The sequence below is a fragment of the Heteronotia binoei genome, chromosome 16 (assembly GCF_032191835.1).
Source record: "Heteronotia binoei isolate CCM8104 ecotype False Entrance Well chromosome 16, APGP_CSIRO_Hbin_v1, whole genome shotgun sequence".
Taxonomy (NCBI): Eukaryota; Metazoa; Chordata; class Lepidosauria; order Squamata; family Gekkonidae; genus Heteronotia; species Heteronotia binoei.
The window spans coordinates 22,576,418-22,585,938 of NC_083238.1; the positions used below are offsets into that span (position 1 = coordinate 22,576,418).

The 9,521-nt window shown below is 43.3% G+C and overlaps 1 protein-coding gene across 1 annotated transcript in view; it reads left to right on the forward strand.

The window, feature by feature from the left end:
• Window positions 1-715: 715 nt before the first annotated feature.
• The window catches only part of MARCHF7 (membrane associated ring-CH-type finger 7), a 77,078-nt gene continuing 68,272 nt past the window's right edge, over window positions 716-9,521 (forward strand). The window contains exon 1 of the mRNA XM_060257183.1: window positions 716-822. The gene's annotated coding sequence lies outside the window, so the exon portion shown is untranslated. The remainder of the gene's footprint in view (window positions 823-9,521) is intronic.

Genomic DNA, 9,521 nt, shown 5'->3' on the forward strand with positions numbered 1-9,521 from the left:
CCAGGTTCTCCCAGATAAGAGTCCGCACACTTAACCACTACACCAAACTGGCTCTCCAGTATATATTTGTTTTGTTGTTTTGTATTTTGTGTTTATATATATATATTTTTCTGCTGCTATGCTATGCTTATACACAAAGAATGATTGCAGATGCAGTCATTGATTGCTTTATTTGTATGTTTATTAAGTTCAATACAAATATATGAAAGCAAAAAAAAGAAAAAAAAAGAATCTTCCAAAATATTTTGGATCTTGAGTATGGATCACCTTAATGGATATTAAGTAAGTACGATGAACAAATATGCTGAAATGAGTTCTGGCTTGTGCAATTTTACTTTATTTGCGTATTTACTTTTCACGCACGCCTTTCTTGCTAAAACGCAAGGCGTATGACAACATTTAAAAAAAAAAAAAACCACCCCAAGCGCGCCGTAACAGTAGGTGACGCGCGTCCTTCGTCAGAGCAAAGAGGGCAGGGTCGGCGGGTAGGAGGAGCGCTTGCGGTTCGCCTTCGCCTCTTCCGCTTTCCCGGCAGCCTCCGAGCGAGAGTTCGTCCCTCCCCCCCCTCCCCCGGTCGACGTTGCAAGCCAAGACAAGGTTCGGGCGAAGCGGTGTCGTTTCCTCTCGCGAGAAGCGGTTGAAGCGGTGACGAATGAGGGCCGCGGGCTCCGTTGCGATTGGCGGGCGGTTCTGGGGTGGCTCCCTCTTTCCCGCCCCTCCCTAGAGCGGCCGCCATTGTCAGCTCAGGCAGCGAGCGATCAGCTGGAGGAGGACAAGAAGGCGGCGGCGGCAACCGAAACGGGGAGCGAGGAGAGCAAGCAGGTTATGCCTTGCGGGGTATGGGGAGGGAGGAAGAATAGGTGAGGGGCCACGGCGCGTGGTGGGGTGGGGGAGGTGAGCTGTGACCAATGTGCCTCTTTTGGAGCTGCTGAAGTCTCCATTTTGTCTCCTCCAGATTTGGGCCTCCCCCCATTTTCTCTCCTCCCCCCCTTCCCTTTACAAGGTTCTGAGGTCCAGACTGGGCTGTGCCAATCTCCCTAGCTGGTTATTATGTTCCTTGTTTTATCACCACAGTAGTAGTTTTAACTTTTATTGCCTGTCCCATTTACTGTGATCCCCTTTTTCCTGTTTCAAATCTCCCTAGCTCGGCAGTTTGGAGCGGCATATATTATAAGAACATAAGAGAAGCCATGTTGGATCAGGCCCATCCAGTACAACACTCTGTGTCACACGGTGGCCAAATATATATATATATATATATATAAAATAAATTATACACACACACACATATATACACACTGTGGCTAATAGCCTCTGATGGACCTCTGCTCCATATTTTTATCTAACCCCCTCTTGAAGCTGTCTATGCTTGTAGCCGCCGCCACCTCCTGTGGCAGTGAATGCCACACGTTAATCCCACGCCCTTATTTGCTCAGTTGTTTTTCCCCACTGGTTGGCTGGCAGCGGCACCCGTTTGGCTCGGTGCTAGCCCTTGTGGGGATAGGTGAGAAATCTTGGCTGTGAGCATACACGCTAAATGTTTCCGGCCGGATTTTGCAAGTTCACACAGTAAAATCCAGTTGCAAAGCGGATTGAAAGTGCATTATTTAGTTTGTGTGACTGCAGCCCTTGTCACTCATCCAGAAAGAAAATTTGAGCCACGTTTTTCTCCCGTCCCGGCCTGGTTGTCTCCAGGACGTCATGTACTTGTGTTATTTGGAAGATTTGGATTGTAACGCTCTGCCGGACTTTTTTTCTTCACGGGACTGTACATTCCTGCTTTCCACCTGTTAAGTGGATTAAACTGAGGGATGGTGATCGGCCCATGCTGGCTCTGCACAGTTTGCTAGAGTCTGAACTTGAACCCAGGTCTCGTCCAAATCCTGGTTTTCATGAGAGTTAGCCTCATTCTATCCTTATATCAGTCTCACTGAATTATTGTAATTTGCAGATGCTTTCCCTATTACATTCATGACAGACTTTGCCTTGCAAAATGTTAGTAGGATTAACCACATTCCAGTGTCTCAACAGCCCTATAAAGTAGGCTAGGATTGTAACTGATGAATTGTAACAGTAGAGGTGGAAAATCAGCTTTCCCTTGTGCTTGCACTATTCCGGCAAGATAGGTGGCTGACTGCATGGTTCTGATTTTTCTTGTCATAAACGTGGTGCAAAACAAAAAGCATCCTTGGGCAGGGTCTTGGTTACTCTCAGCATCCCACAATTAAGAAGGGTACATCCATCTGCCCATCAGTCTCCCATTTTGATATATTTGTTTTCCTTCACGATGTTTTCCTCTGGAATTAAATCCAAACAAATGGTAACCATGTAAACTAAGCTTGTTATTCGTGTTTGGTCTTAGAGTCTGTTAAACATCTTCAGTAGGTTATATGCTAATTTGCCGCTAACCCTCTACCTATACAGATGGGCTTATACCTTGAACAAAACTTTGTTGATGTTAGTGCCACTGGACTCCAACTTTTGTCTAGAAAGCATCCTTGTTCAGCTTTTCCCTAATTTTTGTTTTATCCCAGTTTTCCTCCAAGGAGATCAAAGCAGTGGGTGCAGTCTTCTCCCCCCCCCCCCCCAAAAAAAATCTTATCTTTAAAGTAACCCTGTGAAGTGAGGCTGACTGAAAGTGACTAGCCAGTGTGTTTCATAATTGGATACATATTTGAACCTAGGTCTTCCCCGGCCCAAGTCCAGTACTAACCGCTATTGGGTCTCAGTTTCCATTTTCTCTTGTCATATCGTTGGCCCGATTGTTCTTCTAGAAGAGGGTAAGCGAACTTTTCATGAGCCTCAGTTCACATGCGAGTCTTGATGCTGCATGATAGATATAGATGTGTAAACTTGTTCTATATTTAGAACAGCTGTCTCGCTAACACAGCAGTGATACCTTCTCCGGTTGGAACATTTTGGCTTGCTTTGAGAAAGGGAGCCTGAGGGTATTCTCTCTTTTTTCGACTCCACCCAGAATTAAGGCTTGGAGTAGCTTTCTTCCTGCCCAGAGATGGACCAGCCTTCTGTTTGCTAGTGAATAACCAATCATTGGAAAGTAATTTTGTTTTCAATGAATGCTTTTTATTACTTGAAATAATGCTTGTGGTGAGAAATATATTAGAATGAGGACGATGAATCATATTGCCTTAAATAGAATTCATGTCGATTCACCAAAGATAATGGCGACACCAAAGTGCTGCCATTATCTTGAGTTTAGCAAAATTAGTGCCCAGCTACATAGTTTCTTGGTGGCAAGGCTGTTAGAAATGCTGTGATTTGGCTGCTATGAGGTGGCCCTGGGCTTAGCAGCTTCTCCAAGACTGTTGCCCATTAGTTGACTGAAGAAGGATGAGGTGCAAAGCTGCCCTTTTAGGAGAAAGCAGCTGACGTATGTTTTGCTTGTAGGAGCAGCATTGCTCAATCACATGTTGCAATAGATCTCCCTTGCACAGGGCAACTAGGTCTGAATCCTTGTTCAGTTGCAACAGCATAATTGAAAGTGCTACAAGTTGAGGAAGTTATTCAATAGCACAGTCTCTTTACGGTAAGTCGGTCTCTACTTTTAGAATACGGTCCTGTGGAAGCCGAAGTCTGAAGCTTTCTTTCAATGAGGGGGGCTCTTTCTCCGTTAGGAGAGCCCTCGAATTGGAGGAAGGCTCGTTAGGCTGGAGAAAGCTCTTTTAGCCTGAAGATGGATTCACACCAAAGTATTTGCAGTCTTATTTTTACTGTCTGTTCAACTGGGCATGTTGACTTGCTTAAATTCACCTCCCCCACCCCATCCATGCATAGAGTGAGAGCCAAGGTAGGATGTTACTGGCACTAAATCAAATAGTTATATCCCATCCTTATGGCAGTTAATGATAAAACTGAACAAAATCTACAATTTAACAATTTTAAATGGAGACATTTACCCCTTGCTTCTTCCCCAGTAGGCCTTATTACTAAGTTACCTGTCAACAGGTGCAAGAAACATCACAGTTTTCAGAATTCCTCAGTCTACTAGCCATCTATACAAGCATTCTGGAATAGCGTGTTGACCCTCAGTTTCTAGAAGGGTAAAGAGAAAGGGATTGGATATATGCTCGTGATAACTTGGGGGGGGGGGGGCGGGGAGTGAGACACAGATTTTTGGTTGAAGCCAGCTAGACTACCCCTGATAAAGGGATGGTCAAAAGAGGTTTTTTGGCTTATCGCAAAGGTTTATACCATGACAGTTGGGCCTTCATACACGGGGCCATCTTTGTGGTGGACTTTGAAGGTAGTAACCAGCACCTTGAGTTGAGCTTGGAACCAAAGTGGAAGCCTAGTGCAATTAACCCACTGGTTGGTGGTAGCCTTAAGTTGCCCTACACAGAAACCAGATGAGCAGCTGGGTTTTATACCAGCTGAAACTTCTGAGTTGTCTCAGAGGGCAGGCTCGCGTAAAGCACATTATAGTAATCCAGCCCAGAGGCTACAGTAGTGTGGATCACCTGAATGTATAATTTTTATTCAAATGCAGCTTTTAAAAAGTAGTTATTAATACAACCTGTACTTATTTTTTCAGTGAGCAACTGTGGGTCAGGAAGCATCTTTAGGCTCTTTACGTACTTGGATAAAGATAGTTTCAGGCCATCTAAAACAGGTAGGTTGGCCTTCTAGAGAACATCACCTGTACCAACTGACGTACAATCTGGATTCAGCTTGGTCTTGTGCCGTATGGGTTGGGACAGTTTAAAATATAGTCTGTTTCTCTTCCAATCATGGTCATTCTGATGGGTCCTTGGTTCTAGGAGCTGGGGTAGGAAGTGGCAGTCCCCTGTCTGCTTGTAGTGTCCTTGCAATTTCCTGTGCCTATATTATATGAATTTGGCAGCAACCCAACTCTCATTCATAGGGCTGCAGTGTCTAGTTTGGTCTTTATATGTGATTTATTCAGTATTTCAGACTGTACGGAGAAGGGAGATGAAAACCTACTGATGGCGAATTTGATACGATTTTGGCAGTGCTGATTTGCTGAGACCCAGTGTTCAGCTGCAGCATGTAGTTACATCTCTGCTGAAAGAGAGAAAACAGTTTACCTTAGTCCCAAATTTTGTACTGTATTTATTGAAATGCAGGGCTCGTTTTTCCCCGTGTGTGCTATTTCAAACATGAGAGGGGTCGTCTTACACTCACTTACAAGGTACAGTTAGGTCTGTAATTTAAAAAAGCGTATAATTTTTAAAGGAAGATTTTCTTCATTCAATATCCCCTTCCTTTTGAGTAAACACTGTATCTCTCCCCCCTCCCCTCCCCTCCCCTCCAATACAATATACGGTATGTAGCTCTAGCTTCCTCAAAGCAGTAGACAGCCATGCAGAGAAGGCTTTACTGTTTGGCTGCTTTCTCATGTATTCATAAAGTGAAGGGAGTGCATTTATAAAACGCTGTGTAAAAACTTCAGCATTGTGTATGCACTCATAACTGAGATTACTTTTAACTTAGTTAAGTCACTGTTAAGCTCTAAGGCCACACTCAGAGGTTGCCATTTCCTCTACGGTGATTCAGCCAAGTGAATCAGCTCGTGTTGGAATCCTGTTGGATGACAGCAGCAAAGAATCTGTGCTTGATCAAACAAATGTGAAGGCGGGGATGATCTGGTGCGCGTGAACTTTCAGGAAGCATTTAACAAAGGTTCCTAAGGGAACTTGACCAATCATGGGATAAGAGGGCTGATGGATAATAGGTGTCAAAACAGGAAACTGAGCACTGAAATAAATGTATTTTTTAGTTATTTAGATATTTATACCCTGATTTCTTTCCCAGTGAGGACTGAAAGCACCTTCCAGTGTTGTTCTTGCTGTCTTCATTTTAGGCTGAGAGAAGCAATGTGTGACTGACCCAAAGTCACCCAGTGAGCTTCCACTACATAGTAGGGGTTCAAACCTGGTCTCCCTAGTTCTAACTGTAACCACTACACCAAGGAATTCCTCAGATCTTTAATAGGTTTCATGGCCATCTAACTTCATCATATATGATTTGGGGGGAAACAAGTGGTGAGCGGTCAAGGTTGCTGAAGGCACTCAGTTTCTGGGATAGTGTGACATTTAAAAAAAAATCTCTCTAAGCTAGGTAAATGGATAACAAACTGACACAAACTTTAATGTACGTGCGAAAGTGATACACAGTAGAACATAATGTTTTAACTGTATGAATATACTTGTGGTTGTGACTTGGTAGGAAAAGGGTCTTCGAATTGTGCCGGGGAGCTTGCTGGCTTCAGTGCGGAGGTAATTAAAAAGGAAAACTTGCTAGTGGGAGCCAGTAGGAAAGGAAACGGAAAATAAAATAGCGGTGTCATCATGCCGCTGTAAATATTTGAAGCCACATTCACAGAATTCTCATTATTCCGTCTTAAAAAATGCTGTTGGAGACCTTAAAAAGCTAGAGGTTTGAGCACTTAATTTTGAGGGCTTCTTGGCTTATAGGGTGGGGAATAAACATCGATGGAAATACAGTTTTAAAAAAAACTAAATGGTGGACGGAGAACTCATTTTGACAATATTAGAACTGAAATTGGTTTGATGAGGACAAGTTATGCATGCAGTACTTAATTGGAGTTATTCTCCATACAGTAGGGAAGGCTTAAAAGCAATTGGGCAACTTTCACAGGGCAGGCCTGCTTGCAGATACTAGAAATGGTGGGGGGGGGGGGGGGAATGGAAATACTATATGTACTTCTACGTATCGATGCTTGCAACAGGCTACAGTGGGAGAAAATCTTGACACATTACCTTGATTTTTTTTTTTAGTTTCTTGTTTTCCAGGCATGAGTCAGTTTGTGATCTAAATGGTCTGTTAAACTGTTGTATTTGTTTAGTTTTAATGCAAACGGTAATACACATTGCAAAGCAAGGGTTGTAGTTGTTTTTAAAAGGCACTTAAAATAGACTTGGAAAACTAGTTCAGTCCTTGCAGTCCTCTGCTACTAACCTTGGCGTAGAGAGAGATGATGTGATATATTTTTGAAGTAGGCCAGGCAGTGTTGTAGTGTAGAGGATATCCTTGGCAGGGGGAGAAACAGCAAATGAGTCAAATGACATGGAAGCTTTTAGAGGAGCTCCGAAGGGAGCAATAATGTGATATCTTAGTTCGAAGGTAACATAGGAAACCAGTTTCGAACTGCAGCTGAAATAAATATTTTGTTTATAGAAGCTTTCAGACGGGAAAACAAACAAACTTAAGAACAGTTAATGAATGAACTCCAACTTAAAGACTACAGTTGCTATTTTCAGTGGAAACTTTGAGCACATTGCTAAATGTTAAAAAAAAAGTGTTTCTCTGGTATGGTAACATTTTGCTCTATTACCTGATCTTAATTTCTCCCTCATCTGGATTCCTGTCTTGGGTGGGGTGGAGAATGACCAGTCCCTACGTTTTGATTCTGAGTTAGGCTGTTGATGTTTTGCACAAAAACTTCCCTTGTGGAAATTGTGTTACATTCACTGGCACAGTTTTTTTTTGCTTCAAACATGTATGTATGCTTATGCTTAACTTTCCCCTGTGAAGGTTATCTAGGTGTGGATTCTTCCTGTCTAGTTCTGCCAAGAATGAGGAAGGTCCTGGGGCTAGAAACAGGAAGGAACTGGTTTGACATCAGGTTGAATATGTTCAAACCAGAAAGGTTTGCATGGTGAAATTTTCCTCATGTATATATATGTGTGTGTGTACATCCATCTATAACGGTAGCACCATCATTGGCGACTCTTGAAGTGGTGGGGCAGGGGTGAACGAACTCGCTTAACGTAAGAGCCACATAGAATAAATGCCAATTGTCTGAGAGCCGCGAGGCATGGACATCAGATGTTTGAGAGCAGGGAAGAAGGAAAGAAAATAGATGGGGGAGAGAGGGAGAGGTGGAAAGAAAGCAACTTTAACTTTGAATGCCTTCTTCAAGCCAGCTGACTTCAAGAGCCAGACTATATGTGAGAAAGAGCCACATGTAGCTGCCAAGCCACAGTTTGGCCACCCCTGTTCTGGGGAAAGTTACTGAGAGTAGGCAATCCAGGAGGCAAATCCTTATTCTTAAAAACCCGGAAGAAGCAGGTTGTGCCTGAAATGTTGATGGCTGGGGTCTGATTTGATCATGGTGCTGGCTGTGTGAGAATTTACCTGCACAGTGTTGCGTTTACAAGTCATATGCTTTGCTAACTCATTTCCAACCGGATTGCCTAGTCTGCATGAGCAGTAGCAGTCCCGGAGTTTGTAACATAGGTGGGCATTACCCTGATGCGCTGGCATTGCCTATATAGTGGTCGAGAGCCCAGTTTAAATGAAATGCCAGACTTGGGGTAACATCACATGGAAGTGAAGTTCTTCCTTCACGGCACTGCATTTAAATCAGGCCTGTGCAATAGTTGGCTGCATTAAGAAGATGGCATTTTAACCGAGAAGACAGTTTTGGAACTTGTGTGCACACGTTTTTTGAGTTGAGTGCCAGACTGAATTACTGCTCTGTGTTCCTTTTTAAAAGTGGCCTTGCAGTTGGCTGCGCTTTGCAAACAAGAGTATCGGGCATCTAGGCCGCATCCTTTACGAACAGGAGAAATTGCTTTATAAACCAGAATTTCAAGAATTCTTCCGTTTGAGAGTTCTGAGTGGGAAGACAGTATTCTGAATTTGAGAGGAGTCATAATACTGTGGTACCAATTTACTAAACTGCTTGATTGTTTAAAGCCAGCTGGGATAATGAATGCAGCCATTCATTATGTTATCAGAACAATTCCTGTATGAGTGATTCAGGCTGGTGTTAGTTTTTTATTGTGGCTGGGTGTCAGGCTTTGTCACGGAATGTATGTTGAGGAGTAATATCCTCAAGCGTCCGCGGCTGTTGCAGTGTTCCCTGTAAGCTGAGTTCATGTGAGCTAGCTCACAGGGTTTTTTTGGCTCACACACTTTTGTCTTAGCTGAGCCTGCTCAGGAAGGATGCCCCCTGAGCACACTAATTTATGCAGTAGCTAACAACTTTAATGCAGTAGCTCACCAAGTAGAATTTTTGCTCACAGTGCCCACAGCTTAGAGGGAACATTGGGCTGTTGGCAACCTAGAGTCTGTGCTCACATTACATTTCTTAATACCTCTTAATGTGTTAACAGACATGGATCTAGAGATGTATTGTGAACAGCCATCTTTGATACACAGTTGTACATTTCTCCTTTCTCCCTTTCATGCCCTCACACAGTGCTGCGTATTATTTAAAAGGTGGCTGATAATGTTGTACCTGGATCCTTTTACTTGCATTGCTGTGTGACAACTACAAGAAGTGCTTAGCGTGTTGAATCCATGGTTTGTGCGAAAGTTCACTGTTGAAACTATGTATGAATAATAAACCTGAACTTTCATTGTTTAGCAAAGCCGTAGCATTAGTGCCACTTGCCATATGCTGGGAAACCTGTCATCTTTGTTTCACAGTGCTCAGCGAATGAATCGCCTTGTACAGAATTCACGGAGGGTGCCAGTAAAGCTGTTCCTCCACTTCCAGCCCCTGTCCTAGC